This window comes from Bombus impatiens, unplaced genomic scaffold, assembly GCF_000188095.3.
Source record: "Bombus impatiens unplaced genomic scaffold, BIMP_2.2 scf_0557, whole genome shotgun sequence".
Classification (NCBI taxonomy): Eukaryota; Metazoa; Arthropoda; class Insecta; order Hymenoptera; family Apidae; genus Bombus; species Bombus impatiens.
The window spans coordinates 1-17036 of NT_176976.1; the positions used below are offsets into that span (position 1 = coordinate 1).

The window sequence follows — 17036 nt, forward strand, 5'->3', positions numbered from 1 at the left end:
TTTGTCTAGGTCGGAATCGTCGACGACGGCGAGTATGCGCCTGATGCTGGCGGGGAACCGATTTCTCCACAACGATCGGACAAACTTATCTGATGTAGAGGAGCTGGTGAGCTTTCTCACATGGTAGTACAACTGGGACGGTTTCCTATCACCCATTTCTTCATGCTCCACCAACTTTTTACGCGATCGCTATCCGTGTCGGTAAGATGTGAATAAGTTCGTTCTTTAATTTTTTACTTTGTCCGGGTGGTGGCTGGCGGGTCCGTCATGACGCTCTCTACCTGCTGGAGGAGCTGGCCGTCGAGGCTCTTTGCAAGGGTCGCGAACCTCACCTTATCGGACGTAACGTCTGCCGCGTCTAGTTGCGTTTCCAACATTGCAAACCAAACAGTAATATTGGAGGGTTGCAGCGGAGGCATTGTAACCGCGACACTACCCGTAGCCTTGACATCGTCTTTCGTAGTCGCCATGTTAGTGTTTTCTATCACATCGACGTCACGAATGTGGAGGATTAGTCGTTAATCGGTATCGCGAAGTAATGGGGGCGAAATATTTGTAATGTAAGTATATTTGAAATAAATAAATATGCGAATAGTGAGTCATTGATACAATACAAAACTCGAAATAAATACTCGTTATTGTTCGTCGCGTAGATACTCGGAGATGGTTGTTAATACTCGTTGATACTCGATATGAATTGTTCGATACTGTGTCGCACGCGATCACGTCTGTTTATTTATACTGATCGGGGGAAAGTCGGAAAATTCAAATTCGTCTTCATTCGACGGTTGCATGTAGCGGCGACAATGTTTTGCCCGGAGTTTATTTGTTCTTACGTTACTTGTAATCTAACGATGTTGATACTCCGAGGCAAAACAACAGCATGATTTTAAATGTCCTCTGGCTCATGTGCCGCTACAGTAATAATCATTTGCGAAACATCTTGGTTACGGTACACGCTGTTGTAGCGTAAATCGTAAGGCAAGGGGTCAAATTTCTTCACAATATAATAAACAGTAGGTTTATTCCTGTTTGCAAGTTTTGTAATTTCACTATATGATTTGCCTTCTACTTCGCTATAAATTCTCGTACAGATTTACGTGTTTCAGGTTTTCTTCGACTCATTTTGTCCTTCTATCAATAATGAGAGTTATGAACGAAATTTTCAGCAGTACTTTTCTTAGAGTAACTTTCAGTGAACTAAACAACCTTTTCTCACACTTCGCAACCTTCAGGGATGCTTAGTTATTACAAAAGTTTCACAATGTTCGAATACTTTTCTGAGGCACTTATGTTTGTAATAAACCTATTATAAAAACCTATTATACGTCGTTGAATTGTTTTCAAATTTTACTTGTCTTACTTTAAGACCTGTCCGATATTACATATGGCAAATTATTTGAAGTACTTTAGCTTAATATACATATTTCATTCGTTAAATGTTAAAAATGTAAGCGTTGAAATATTCGCGCGCGCGCGCGCGCGTGTGTGTGTGAGTGTGTGTAGATATTTACGCGGAAGAGACTTTATGGAGGTCGAGAACAGGTGGCCTACAAAAGAATATGATCTACACAATTATACGTATAGGACTCACATATACAGTTTCGTTTCCTCCACAAAGTTTTCTTTCGTTTTCCTTATCATCATTTTGTTCCTATATCAATTTTTACATTTTCTTTTTGTTCCTGTCGTTGACGATTGTTTAAGATTTAATATGAATCAAAAGACGTATAAACTACAAGAATATAATCAAAATGCGATCAGATAGAAATAAACTGCGAGAGACAGCGACTTTAGTATTTCATATTTAGTTTTTTGTTTTCCTGTGAACGATATTTTTTCGGTCAAAGATGATTCCACTTCTTGAGAGAAACATTTAATTTTGTATTATCTCGGTAACAACACTCAGTTGGTTTACGATTTGATTTACGACTAAATCATTCATTCATTACAATTCATCAGAATTTAGATTGTTAAGTGACAAAGGAAAACGAAAAAGTACCGAGGAGATTCGTTCAAGCCACTCGTCTCATGCCATTTTATCTGCGAAGAAAGGTGAGTGATTCAGAAGTTATATAGCATAGTAATATTTTCAAATAGTATTTGCTCCTGAAAATATTTCAATTTCTGGTATTTCGTCCCAAGTTGTATCAAATTTTACCCAGCTCTGCAGACAAGTGGTGTGCTTGCAATACTTTACGTAGTTATGAATATTACATAAGTAAGGTAATAGATCGTGAACATAATTTTATAGATCTTGAAAGTGGCACTCATACGCAAATTACAGGATGAGTCATTTAATTGTACCATCTCAATTTATTTGAAAACTGTTTGTTACATAAAACAACTTCTTGTATAAAACAATGTTTCAGGCAAAAATTGTTTGATACCGCGAAAGAGTGTACGACGTAATAATTAATTTATTTATATTTTCCTTTTTGCTGATGACCTTGTATTTTTCTATTGTAATATGTAATATTTGATTTTGCAATTCGAAAAGACACTAAATGCTAAGTAAAGAGCTACTAAGATATATGGGGCAAAAATTAACAATACTGAGATATTCTCGCTGTATGTTATTTATAGATAGCTGTTATGCGACTGTCCCTTTAGCTGAAGAACTTTTGCAGAAAAAAACATTCATTTGTGGTACCGTACATGTGTACAATTATTCAAGGAAAAAATGACAAAGTAAAGCCCGATGCTATTTTTTTTATAATAATGCAAGAAAAAGAGTGTTGATTTATGCGATCAAATAACATTGTACTGTAGCTGTTCCTGGAAAACCGTTGGCACAGAAAAATTATTCTACAATTAATTATACCAATGCGTGATATATACATCAAAGATGGCATAACAAACATATTAATATTTTACAATTTAGAAAAAAAAATTATTGATCACCTTTTGACCAATAATCACAATATTGAAGAAATGGCTATTGAAAAGCAAATACCTTAAAAAAAGATTCACATATTCTTCATTCGTATAATGAGTCTGGAAAAAAGCCAAGAAAAAGATGCGAGGAATATTATAAATGCTTACATAAAAAAAAGATAGAGATTATGCCACGAAGAAAGGTAAAAGAGTAACGACGTATTGTAATCGTTACGAGGGTCGGCCAGCACTCTGTTTGAAATGCTTTCAAAAATTGCATAGAAATACAGAAACAACATTGTCTGATGGAACATTCAACCTTGAGCCGCTGGGAGATTCGAACTAATGGTACACGCCGGCGTGAACGTGTTCATGCATTTATAAACACATCTGGCCTCTCCAGCCAAGCAATGTTGATTCTTAAATGAGTTCCGTAGTAGTACGTCATCGGTAGAAGAGAAGGGGCGCAACGACACAATGAAATTTATTAATATTGAAATGCTGGATATCATTCTCGTTTATGATGCATACGAGGAAAAAGTTGTAACAAAATACTTACACGTGGAAAAATATCGTAGCAAATATGTACCATTACGCCGTGTGTTTCAAAAGCTTTGTAAAATGCTAGAAAAAACTTGGAATTTCCATTCAAAGCGTAAACGTTCGCACATTGCAAGGACTGAAGATAAAATTAATGTCATACTTGCCGCTGTTAATCAGGATCATTATATTAATACGCGGCAAAAATACCCCAAACTATAAGGATTAGCCAAGCAAGTGTTGTAAGAATTCTCTATTCACAAAGATCTTTTCGTGATCGTATACAATTGCACGAAGAATTGCAAGGGACAAAGTTTCAAAACCGTATAAAGGTTTGTGAGGGCCTTTTAAATAAAACAAATACAAATGATACATTTCTACAAAATATCTTGTCTACTGATGAGACTACATTTACAAATTTTGGTCAAGCTATTATAAACAAATATGCCTTATAATTATATACGATGACAAGAAAATCCACATTGGCTTCACCAAATCGATTTTAGCGCGGTATGATTGACAATAAAATAATTGGATCTGATTTTATTGAGAGATCATTGATTGGACACAAATATTCCATTCTCATATCCCAAAAACTATCGTCACATTACAAACAGATTTATGACTACAAACACTGACAACGTGGTATCAACAAGGCGATTGTCCTGTATATTACGCACTACAAGCGCATCAAGCGATCCTTCCCTAATCGATGATTTGGACGTGGACCAGAAATTCCATGTCCGAATCTGGCGCTACTCGACTACTTTTTTTGGACATTTAAAAAACAAAGTTTATCAGGAGCCAGCCGACACCCGAAGACACGATGAATCGTATTATTAGAACATATAAAGACGTAACTCCGGAAACGCTTGAACATGCATCACTCGCTTTCATTAATCGTTTCCGTACTTGCATCGAATGTAATGGATAGCACTTTGAACATTACTTAAATTAAAAGTAAATTAAAGAATATCTAGGAAATTTTTAGTTTGCGACCTCATATACTTCAGTAATCTTTTACTCGGTATTCGATACATTTTGAAATTTCAAGATCAAATATTACATGTTATAATAGAAAAGTTCAAGGCAACTTTCATATCTCGATAAAGAAAAGAAATATAAAAAAGTGCTTATTACGTGATACATTACGCTCGATGCCAAATCGATATCTAATGATGTTCGAAATATTCTTTTATACTACAAATAGTTTTCCAGCGAATTTAGGTGGTACAATTAAATGAATATTATTGAGGTTAGTCCTTTAATTACTACTTTGTAGCTTTTTTCTACCTTGAGTTAGAATGTATGATAGCCAGCGTTTTTCTCCAGAGGTGGTATTAAACGTATTAGTTTATTAAAGAGACGAGTGGTGAAATTGTGATAGCCAGGTATATTAAAATCACGTTAAGTGTAAGTACAGAGATCGCAAATTGTCGTTCTCTCAATGCTACCGTATGACTCGCTATACTGATTCGTTATACTGGTTCGTTATACTGCTTCGTTATACTGGTTCGTTATACTGGTTCGTTATACTGGTTCGTTATACTGGTTCGTTATACTGGTTCGTTATAATGCTCGCTATACTGATTCGCTATACTGGTTCGTTATAATGCTCGCTACACTGATTCACTATACTGCTTGTAGTGACACTCGCTATAAAAACTGATCCTTCTAGAGAGGATGTTCGTCTATTTATATCGATCGATTTCAAAAAGTTCAAATGTGATTCCGGTTGCCGATTACTCATAACGGCGATAATATTTTTCTTCGAAGTTCGTTTATTCTTGAATCCTGATGGACACTTCGCTGTTGCAATAATTGCGTAACAGCAGAGTAGTGTCGGACTCTTACCGACTAAAACTCCACGATGACCATCCTACGCGTATGACAGGGGTGCTTCAGGAAGCTCTTATGAATTAACTTCAGTTGCACCCCCTTCCCGCGTTCTCTTGTTCTAACCAGTTCTAATACTTCCTGACTATTGAATTGGCGTTAGGGGAGCCATTGCCCCTAGCGCTGTCTCTCCTTATTGGTATTCAAGGGAGGCTTGCCTTGTGTGCTTCGACCATCCAGCGGCCCAGAGGGGCCCAACTCCAAGGGCGAAAAGTGGCTTCGGCGCGTCTCGTCTTCGTCAACACCTTACGGAGCTGTCACCCATCTAGACCGCTCCGTGACCGCTGATGCTTAACTTTCGTGATCGGCCGGGAACGAATGTTTCCAGCGCTTTTTTTTTTAATAACGTTTATTAGACCAAGATACATTTTAATACATTTGGGTATTCACAATAAACTATGAATTTTGATAAGATGTGTTAGGCAAAAGTACCGATACGGCACGGCGTAACCATACTATGTTATGTGCCGGCGTTTTACATTTTTTGTGTTTAATACAATCTTTGGATTTAAGCCGCTGGGGAGCGGAGCGGAGCTTTTATGTGATTTGTTTTTATTTGATTTTTTCTGTCCTGAAAACTTGGACGCAAAACAGGACGCTTCGGTAGCCTACTTTTTGGGTGCTGTGTAACTTTGGGGAGGGATGGGATGAGAGGGGGGGGGGGGGGGGGGGGGGGGGGGGGAAGTGGGATGCTAAATAGGTTTATTTAAAAAAATTTCCAATAATTATAATGTTTGCACCTGTGTTATACGGGGGAAAATTGAGTTCTATCGGTTTTCTCTCTTATTTTATTATGTATTCGCCAATATATTTTTGTGTTTTTTCTGTGTTTGTCTTTAGTGTCTTTCAGGGGGAGGGCCATGTTGTATCTCCACCTTTTTTTTTATGCGTGGCGAGGAGGGGAAAATGCTGTTACGCATACCCAGTGACCCGTGTCACTGGGTTATGTGGGACTCGGGCAGATGTCGTCGCCATACCCACTAAAAACCCCTCCTCCTTCCTCTCCTTTAATTCCTGGCAAGACAACCCCGGCAAAACGTCCGGCATTCATCGGGGTTGCCCTTATCAGCCACTCGTCATCCTATCTCCGCGTGGTTGCCGCGCTCGTCATCCTCTTCTTCTCAGCCTCCATCGTCCTCTCCACCTCCCTCCTGTGACTCATGACGGTCTTGCAGAACTGCCTGAATCTGTTCCAGCTGTTATCGTTGGCGGTGGCCGTGGGCATAAGATTGTCCACGTCTAACTTCTCGCCCAGACAATTCTCCAATTCCGTCCTTTTGTCCGTCCATTTGGGACACGCGAAAAGGACGTATTCCGCGTCGTCGTTCGGATCTCTGCAGTCTAAACACCTGGAGTCCTTGTCCTTACCAATCCTCATCCTATAGCTGCTAAAGATCCCGTGGCCCGTTAGCAGCTGCATAGTGTCATGATCCATATCCCTCTTCTTCCTGGCAAAGAGGAATGCGCTCGGTACCAACTTCTTAGTGATATTCTCCTTCTTGTACGCATCCCATTCCTCTTGCCATTTGTCATACGTCTTCCTTCGTAACGCCTCCAGCTCATCCTTCAGGGCACTGTCGTTACCGTCGCCGATCCTGGTGTTCTGTATCTTGATCCTCTCGTACGACCCTTTTAACAGCTTCGCCTTGATGTAGATCGACAGATTGCCGATCAACACACAAAGCGCTGCATGCGGAACCGTGCGGTAGGCCGTCGTCGTTATACTCAAGGCGGTCCTCTTCATTGCCCTCTTGTTCTCCGCCCTGTCGACGGCGTCCGCCTACACCGGTGCACCGTAGAGTACAACGGACTCCCAGACGTTGTAGTAGAGCCATCGGGCCAAGTTGGGCGACCCGTTGATATTCGGCAGGATGCCTCTAAGGGCTCCAGTCAGGATGTCAGCTTTCCCACAAACCGCCTCGATATGTTCGTCGAACCTCCTGCGACTGTCGATCGTGACACCAAGATACTTAATTGCCTCGACTGTGTCCACGACCGTGTTCCCCAAATTAAGCCCGACCACCAGCGGCACCCGCATGCCGGTGACGAACATGACCTCTGTCTTCTCTCTGGTCACTTTGAGGCCTACGCTCGCGCACCAGTCATTCACTATTCTTTACATGGTATTCACCTTGGCGGTAGCTCCTTCGTTCCTCCCGATAGCACACGCGATGGCTAAATCATCCGCAAACGCGGTTGCCCTCACCATCACCAAGTTATCGAGCCTCTCGAGCAGCCGGTCGTTCACCAAGTTCCACAGTAGAGGCCCAAGCACCGATCCCTGTGGAACTCCTGCCGCCACCTCGTATTCCATCGTTCCATGTTGATTGCTGGCGAGGATCCTCCTCCCCGTCAGATCAATCTGCTAATCTTCCCTGGCAACTTCCTCCTGTCCAATTCGCTCGTGATGCTTTCCCAACTCAATGTGTTGAAAGCATTACTGATATCCAGGGCGATCTCTTTTGCTTACAGATGTCCGCGAACTTCATCACTTGCGTGACGGCGTCCACTGTACTCCTCCTCTTCCTGAACCCTTATTGTCTTCGGTGAAACGGGTCCACCCCGATACACCTTTCTATAATCGTCTTCACGCATTTCTCCCAGATCTTGCTTAGGGCTGGGAGTATGCTCATCGGCCGATACGGGTTAGGAAGTCTAAGGTCCTTACCCGGTTTCCTCAGCAGCACGACTCTGGCCGCTTTCCAGCATTCGGGGATCCGCCCTGTATCGGTAATGTTATTAAACACACCGGTCACGAGCTCGCTCCTACGACACGCTATCACCCTCGCCACCTCTCCCGGAACACCGTCTATTCCCGCCGCCTTCTTCACGTTAATTTTTTCGGCGATGCCAACGACATCGCTCTCGTCCAGAATAAGATTCCGTTGAGCCTCGTCCATCGCCTCTTCTTCGGCACCCTCGTGACACGAAGATCTGTGTCCCACGACGAACAGCTCGCTTAGAATCGTTCTAACCGAGCTGATCGGCATGTCGCTCACCGGCCCTTTGCTCTTGCATCTGTTCGTGACCACGCGATAGGGTTCACTCCAAGGGTCGTTCTCCAGAATTTTACAATATTCCGCCCAGCTCGCCTTGCTCTGGGCGATCTCCTTTTTAAGTAGTCTTCTCGTCTCCTTATAAGCGTCGACGAGATGCTGATCGCTGGACTTCTTCTTTCTTCCCCTTGTGACCCCCCTCAGTGCTTTGTGGATCTGTGTTCTCAATTCCGCGATCTTCGGACTCCACCAATAATTCGCATATTTCCTATTGGTCGCACAGCCCACTTTCTTCAATGAACCCTCGCACGTTGCCACGATACGCTTCTGCAAGAGCTCAGTCTTGTCCGCCTCGTCCACCTTGCTAAGGTTCTCCCTCGTCAAGTCGTCGAACTTACTTAAAATCTCGTCAGGCACTAAGTCCTTCGTTCCGTACCTCCGCCACTCTGTCATCCGTCTGGTCGTCCTCGATCTAAACTCGTGCAAAACGTAGCAATGATCCGAGGCCGTGTAGCAGTCTAGAACGATGCTTCTCTTATGTGTCTCGTTGACCCTGTTCGACACACTGATTACATCAGGGCAACTCATCTTCCCGTTCCGGTAAAACGTATATTTTTGGTTGAGTCTTAGTGGAAACACTCCGTAACCACATAGTGTCTCCATCAAGACTCTTCCTTTCTTCTTTTGTCCGTGGTCGTGCCTCCCCAGCACGTCGTCTTCGCGTTAAAATCACCGGCAACGACGACTTTGTCGTAGTTCTTAGTACCGTCTTCGGTCATCGATGCCAGCTTGTCTATATATTCTTCGTATTCTCGCTTGCCGATATTGGGTGAGCAGTATCCGCTGATGAGAAACGTGTCACCAGCACGGATACCCACCACCCCTTCTTCCTTAACCATCGTGCTTTCGTCCGGGAGCTTCCCATTGAAGAATGTGACCCAGATCGACGCGTCCGATTTGGTGTCGTTGTACCAGTATGGGAGCTGCCTGTTAGGCTCGGAGATAACGACGATGTCCGGCCTCAGCTCCATCGCCCGCTGATACAAGAGATCCTGCGCCAGCCTACACCTACTGAGGTTGATTTGAAGGATCCTTATCTTCTTCTCAATAATCTCCTATATCCTGGGCACGCTAACGACCCGGTAACGTGGTCGAACTTCACCCCCACATCCTTGCTGCAAATCGCGCAGCATGGCGCGTTAGCGCAGGTTGTTATCGTGTGGTCTTTCCCTCCACACTTCCTACACAGCTCCTTGCCTGGGCTTATCGCAGAGCACTTATTCGCTGTATGCCCGAACAAATGGCACCTATAGCATTTAACCACGTTGGGCAACGCCCTTAACGTGGCTATCGTCAAGCCGGCCCTGATCTTCTGACTCGACCCATTCTTGCCTTCGGCAGCGTTGCTATCGCCGTTTGCGTGCCCTACGGCGCCAGCCCTGAGGACGCTGAGTCCTCACCTCGACCTCGCCGACGTCTTCGATCCCCAGCTGCTCCGCTAGCTTCATCGCTAACTCCTCCTTGCTCATCAAGGGATCTATCTCCTTTATCTCCACGGAGGTCTTGTCCCGCATCGGTACCGCGTTCGCCTTACCTCCCAAGGCTGCGTTCAGCTCCGCACCGATCTTCTTGGCGTCGCTTCCCGCCTTCAGCTCGATGAGGATATCACCAGCCCTGGTTCTCCTGATACCACAGTTGTCGCTCAGCGTCTCCCTTACCCCCATCACGTCTCTATAGACCTGGAGCCACTCCTTCCCTGTCCCACCTTGACAAGGATGGCTTCGGGTCTGTTTCTGCTCCTCTTTGGCCTTTCAGTTCGTTTCGGCCTGTCCACCGCTAGAACCTTCTCCGCCTCAACCCCTTTCCCTATTCCAGGGTTGTTCTTCTTTCCCTCCTTACGTCCTCGGACGACGGTCCAGTCTCCCCTACCATCGCTGTCTACCTGGCCCTCCTTCGCTCTCGTCGCACACTGGATGCCGCAAACTTCGGCGTAGGAAACTTCCTTGTTCGCCGGTCTCCTCCTTTTGTTATCTGCCGTTCTGCCAGCTCTGACCATCCTAGCCACCTTCTTGCTCCTGACCTCGTTCAACAAGGCGTTCAGCTTGTCCGCCTTGTCCTTAATGGCTTCCCTCCTTTTCTTAATACTGGCGTCTTTCTTCGCCACGAGGTACAGCCTATTAGCCAGCCCGTGTATCTCCAGGAAGACTTCTCCGATGATCTCCGTCATCGCCTTCCACTCACTTAGTCTTATGACGATTTTATCGTCCTCCTCCTCATTGTTCTCCCTACTCACGGCGGCCTTTTTCCTTACCAGCTCCCTTGCTGCCGCCACTTCGCTGCCGCTGTCCGACACCTCTGCCTGAATATCCATCTCCGAGGTGCTGGCAGCTCCGTCCTTCGCGTCCTTCAGCGGGCTTCTAGCCAGACTTCTCGTCGGCCTGAACGCCATTTCTTCCTCAGGCGTCTTCCTTAAGTACTTGACGATCCTGTCGCCTTTCAAGATTTCCTCCTTGACGACTCGGATTGCCTTTCCGCTGGTGGGCGTTATTCTTTTCGCTGCTTGCGGAGTAACTCCAACTTCTTCGGCGATTTCCTGTATGTCCTCGTCGAACTCCAGAAGTCTCCTAGTGGGGGTTCCTTTCCCCTTCTCCTCCTTGGCGAAGCGTATTGCTTCTTGATCCCCGGTCGTAATTACCGAACAAGAGGAGACCCTGGGACCGACCTTCCCCTCGTCGTTCGTCCAGTCACTAGATGACCGTCGGGTCAAGTCTGGGACGCTACTCGAGTCACCGACAGGACCTGTAGGCTCCGAAACCCCCTGAGCCGTAATTTTAGTTCCTTTCATTAACTTCTCCATATTACTATCAAAACAAAAGAGAGTCCGTGTCCGTAGCTAGTCGTCGCACTATCTTTGTCCGTCCTTCCGAATGTTCTCACTCATGTCCAAAAATACTCGCCACTATCGTTTTATATATTCCGACCGAAATTGTTATCTTTTTTACCGCGGTCGATAAGCACGGTCGCAATTTGCGAATGCACCCAATGCCGGTTGCGTTAGCACGATCGGTAACCTTACCGGCGGTGGAAAAACGCACCGACGGTCGGTAAGCACTGTCACCGCCGATAGCCCCACCGGCTCGGCAAGTTCTATCGCAGTTGGTAAACTTACCGATAGTCGGTAACCTCAGTCGCTGTCGGTAACCCTACTCTCAGTCATGTTGTATCTCCACCTAGTGTCTGCGGTCTGTCCATTTAAGTTTTCTTCGTAGAGTATAGTTTTGATCCCTATTTTTCTTTTTATGTGATAGATTATTGGAATATTATTTTGGTCCTGGAGGTAGTTTTTTTCGTCTAGGTATCGGAAAGCTTCTGGGGGATGCAGCCTGTTGTCAGAGTGTTTTTGTAATATGCGTTGTTAGGAAATAGGCAATTGAAGATTAAGCTATTTTCGTTTATTTTTGCCGCTTGCGCGAAGTGGTTTCTTATTAGCTTTAGGATGTGACAGTCTATGCGGTGAATGTTGGCTAGGTCGTAAATTATTTTGTTTTTTACATATTTTTTGAATCCGCTGTGTTCGGATCTGTATGTACTCAAGCAAGCCCTGATGCATTTTCTTTCGAATATGTGAATTTTTTCCATTTGGGAGGCTGATATGTTGTACCAGATTGGGCAGCCGTAGGTTATGATCGGTCTGATTAATGCTTGGTTTTTTTTATTTATTTATTTAAATTTTACAATTTATCCAGTAGGACATTTGGTAAAATATAGCGGTACACTAATATAACATGTGGGTGGCTACCCCCAGCAGGGTACCATCATCGTGTTTGTTAGGTTATGTCCTTTGTGAGATCTGTTGGGTGTTTCCTTTTTAATCTTCTTTTTATGTTTGATGCGCCGATCGTTTCCCCTGCCAGCCAGTTTGGGTGCGTTGCTATCCTTCCCCTGCCAGCCGGTTTGGGTGCGTTGCTATCCTTTCTCTGTAACTTCTTGCACATCTGTTAATCTCCTCCTTGACCGTTGGTATTCCCAGGTCTTTCCGAATGCCCTCGTTTCTAACGTACCATGGCGCGTTTACTATTGTTCTGAATATTTTAGCTTGCATTGCCTCTATTTTGGTTATATGACACATTGCTGCTGTTCCCCATAGTGGTATTCCATATGTCCAGATTGGTTTTATGATCATTTTATATATTTTTAGTTTATTTTCTATACTTAGTTTGGATTTTCGACTTGTTAGCCAGTACATTTGTCTCTTTGCCATTTGTATTTTGTCTATTATTGCTTTAATATGCTGTTTCCATGTGAATCGTATATCCAAGTGGAGTCCTAGGTATTTGACTTGCCTTGTTTGTATTATGTGTGTGCCGTTTAGTACAATGTTTGGCGGTTTCTGTTTTCGCAGTGTGAATGTAATGTGTTTGCATTTATCGGGGTTTGATTTAATTTGTTTAGCTTGATGCCATTTTTCTATTTTTGTGATATGTTCTTGTAGTAATGTAACCGCTGTTACAGGGTTAGTGTGCCTGACTAGTACAGCTGTGTTATCCGCGAATGTCAGCATTTTGCTATTGTTAGTTGTTGGTATGTTGGCCGTGTATAATGTGTGTAGAATTGGTCCTAAGACGCTTCCTTGCGGAACCCCTGTCTTGATGTCTTTAACTTCCGAGTATGTGTCTTTAATTTTTACTACGGAGGTTCTGCTGCTAAAGTAAGATTTAATTAAATGGTATATCTGCTCCGGGAATTGTTTGCTGATTGAATGAAGTAGGCTATTGTGGTTTATCTTGTCAAATGCTTTCTGGATGTCCATAAAGAGGGCTGTGCAGTGTTGTTTGTTTTGTAGTGCTAGTATTATTTCATTGACCAGTCCGTGCATTTGCTCTATAGTGGAGTGTTTGTTTCTGAATCCGAATTGGTGATCCGGTATTAATTTTTCCTTCTCGATTATTGGCTTTATGCGGTCGTAAATTACTTTCTCTAGTATTTTAGAGAACATAGGAAGTAATGAAATTGGTCTGTATGATTTAGTTTAATGTGGATCTTTGCCTGGTTTAGGTAACACTATGATCTGTGCCAGTTTCCAAATTTTAGGAAAGCATTGTGTTCTTAGTATTACGTTAACTATTATTGTAATTTGTCTTATCGCTTTTGGCGGAAAGTTTTTCAAGATTTTGCCATTGATTAGGTCGATTCCTGGTGCTTTATTATTTTTTGTTTTCTCGATTATGTTTCTAACTTTTTGTGCTATTGTTTTGGATATGGTGTAGCGTTTGTCAGTTGATGTACTAGTGGTTAGCGCTTCCTCGTCCGTATGACTATTGTGGTTGCTGTTGTTGATATTATGTGGTGTAAATGTGTTGCATAGGTGGTTGGAAAATTCCTCAGCTTCCTCTTTGTTGCTTCTTGCCCATGTGTTATCTGATCTTCTGATTGCTGGAGCCATTTTTATTGTCTTCCTTATTTTTTTTTTTTTTTTTTTTTTTTTTGGTTTTTCTTTTTTGTGGCTTTCCATAGGGAGTAGTTGTAGTTCTCGTGTACAGATAGTGACTCAATGAACTTTATAAACTCGTTGTTTTTGTGCTCTTTTATTTTGTTTTTTTATTTCCTATGCGAGTTTGTTTAGGTGTTTTTTGTTTTCTTTTGTTCTGTGTTTTTGCCATTTTGCTTTCGCTTTCCTTTTTTCTCTAATTTTTTCGAGGATGTCTACTAGAATTATTTTTGTTCGTCTGCTGGTTGATTCGGGTATAATGGTTGCTCTTGCTGCTACTTGAATAGTTTCTGTAAATGTTGTTACTGCTTGATCGATGTGTTCAGGTGTTTTCAATGGGATGTTGCAGTTGATTTTGCTCTCAATTATTTTTTCAAATGTTTGCCATTTGGTGGTTTTATTGCATAGCGTCTCTGAATTGCTGTAAAGTATTGGTTTGTTTCTGTATGTAATTATTATGGGTGTATGATCGGAGGTAAGCTCGAGGCTGGGTGCTATGTTTAGTTTATTTGCGTTTAGTTCCGTTGTAACTGCAAAATCTAGTAGGTCGGATATTTTGCTCAGGTCTGTCGGCCAGCATGTCGATCTTCCCGTGGATAATATATTGAGGTTATTGTTTCTAATGTAGTTTTCTAAAGTTCTACCTCGTGGTGTAGTGATTCTTGATCCCCATAGTGTGTGCTTTGAGTTGTAGTCTCCAGCTGCGATATACTTGTCATCTAAGTATTGAAAGTACTCTTCCCACATTTGCGATGTAATTTTGTGTCGCGGCGGTACGTGTACTGCTGAAAACTGTAATTGGTTGCTGCTAGTTTGTACTGTAACGGTGGTTGCTTGGATATATTCCTTACAAACTTGACTGTGTAAATGATGTTTAATGTCGTATTTTATTACTACTGCGGTCCTTCCGTGTGCTTTTCCTGAGGGATGCTTGGTATCATATATGGTGTAGTATGGTATTTTTATATAGCTTTTTGTAGTGAAGTATGTTTCTGATACGAGTAGTATGTCGATATTATTGTTGTACAGGAATGTTAGTTTCTAGGGCTCTTTGTTGTAGGCCGTTAGAGTTCCAGGCTGCTCTTTTAAGCATGTCCATTTTTATTCCAGGCTGCTATTTTAAGCATGTCCATTTTTATTTCTTATTTTTTGCTCAGCATGTTTGTAAGTAGTTGTAGCATAACTGTTATTTGTTTCGCTTGCTGTCTGAGGACTGCGTTTTGTTCGCTCATCATTTTTGTAAGTACTTTTCCTGTGTATGAGCAGTGTATTGTTAAGTGATTTTTTGCACATTTAACACATGTCGGGCTTCTGTTACAATAATTTTTTGTGTGACCGTATTGTTGGCACCACAGGCATTGTGGTATATCTTTTTTGTAGCGTGGTGGTTCCACTGTTACTGTAGTGTTTAGAATCTTTTGGATTTCATAAATTTCCTTGTTATTGGTTCTGGGTTCCATTTCTATTAAGAATAGCGGTAATGGTTGCTTCGTATCGTACCTTGTCATATTGTTCATTGTTCTTGTTTGATGGCCAATTTTTGCTAGTTCGTCACTTAATTTTTCTGTGTTAATTTTTGGATGTAATCCTCTTATAACTATTTTGTAGCTCCTTTCCCTTTTGAGCTGGTATGTGTGGTATATAGCATTTTTCCCCTTAATTCTTTTATAACTTTCCTATAATTTTCTGGTGTGTTTGTTTGGATTTTTACCTGTTCTAATTTTGTTTGTTTTATTGTGTAATTATCCTTTCCAACAATATTGTTAAGTTGATCACTAAGCGGGTCTATTATTTGCGTGTCAACAAATATTGGTGGAGGTTTTGTAATGTGTGTTGGTTGAGTTGTGGTATTGCTTGTTGGGTCGTCGTCTAATTCTTCCGTTAGCGAGCTGAAGGAGTTTCTTAATAGTAATTCTTGCAGCCATCGCTGCTTTCCGTATCTAGATAACCTGTTATTTTTCGTTTTTTATTGTAGCTGGCCACCTTCCAGCTTTCATCCTGTTGAGTTGTTTCTTTATTGGTTTCCATATCAACTTCAATTGTAACTGAACAGTCCTACTCGTGGCTTTGTTGATAATTTTTATCGGAGTAATTTGTTTTTTCACGGTAAGTTTGCTTCTAGTCTTCGTAATAGAAGACACAGGTTTCTACCATTTAGCTATTGGCGTAGCCGTTCGTAACTTTCTCTTCCCCACTTGCCGCACTGTCGTGAAACACTTTTCACGTCCGCTTAGCTGCTCGGGCAGAACTGGCATAAAAGGTCGTATGACGCGAGGTGTCCGTAGTTTTTGCAGTTAACGCAGAATATTTTCTCTTTGATTACTGCCTCTTCTTTTTTTATTTTGCACTCGCCTGGACCATGGGGCTCAGTGCATTTTACACAGTGGTAGTTTAGGTTACAGTTTTGCGCTGTGTGACCTAGCCGCTGGCATTTGTGGCATTGTGTTATGTCATCTTTTTTTTTATTATTTTTTCCCATTTTATCCTGAAGTAGTTAAAATGGTTAATTTTTAACAGGTTACTTATATTGCTGTCGGGGGATAATTGTATTATGTAAATTGGGAGCAATATATTGTTCTCCCTTGATCTTTTTGTCGTAAATCGTGAGACTTTTGTAAATTGAACGTCGTCTATTTGTAAAGCTTGTAGGTCTGTGAGTATTTCCGTTTCAGTGTAACTATTGTCTAAGCCTTTTAACAAGTATGTGTGGTGTTTCTCTGCTTTGGGTGTATACCTATAAAGGGTTGTGTTGGCTGCATGGAGTGTTTTTTAGCTTTGTGGAAATCGGGTAGGTTTCGAAGGTAGAGAGCATGTTTACCTGAGTGTATCCTTTTGATATAGAATTGATGCATGTTGGATACTTTCTCTATGAGCGTTACTGTGTCCTTTGGGTTTTGTAACGTTATGTTGATAGGCGGCGGTTTGTATTCCCTTGTAGTGGATGGGGCCTTCGTACGCTCCTCTGCGGTGTGTCTGGTGAGGTGTCCGTCGGGTGCCCCGCCCCCTCGTGGTGATGCTGGTGGAGCTGAGCCTCCTGGGTTGTTCGATGGGGCCTGTCGCCCCTGTGGTGTTGATTGCTTTAGCGGTGTGGTGGGACAATGTTTTCCCATTTTGCTACGTAATACTTTTTTTGTCTTATTTGCTCTAGCGTTGAGCTCGATGTTGAATTGTTTGGTGGTCCCGGCTGTAATTGTGGTTGAGGTTCTGATTGTAGTATGCTGAATCCATTTTTTGTTGTG

The 17036-nt window shown here is 42.6% G+C and overlaps 1 long non-coding RNA gene across 1 annotated transcript; it reads right to left on the minus strand.

Annotated features, from left to right (window-relative positions):
- Nucleotides 1–6131: 6131 nt before the first annotated feature.
- Nucleotides 6132–12010, minus strand: LOC105681092. The gene is made up of 2 exons (XR_001102455.3): nt 11540–12010; nt 6132–6188 (listed from the first exon to the last, which is right to left on the minus strand). It is a non-coding gene; the product is annotated as an uncharacterized LOC105681092 (long non-coding RNA).
- Between the last annotated feature and the right edge of the window lie 5026 nt (nt 12011–17036).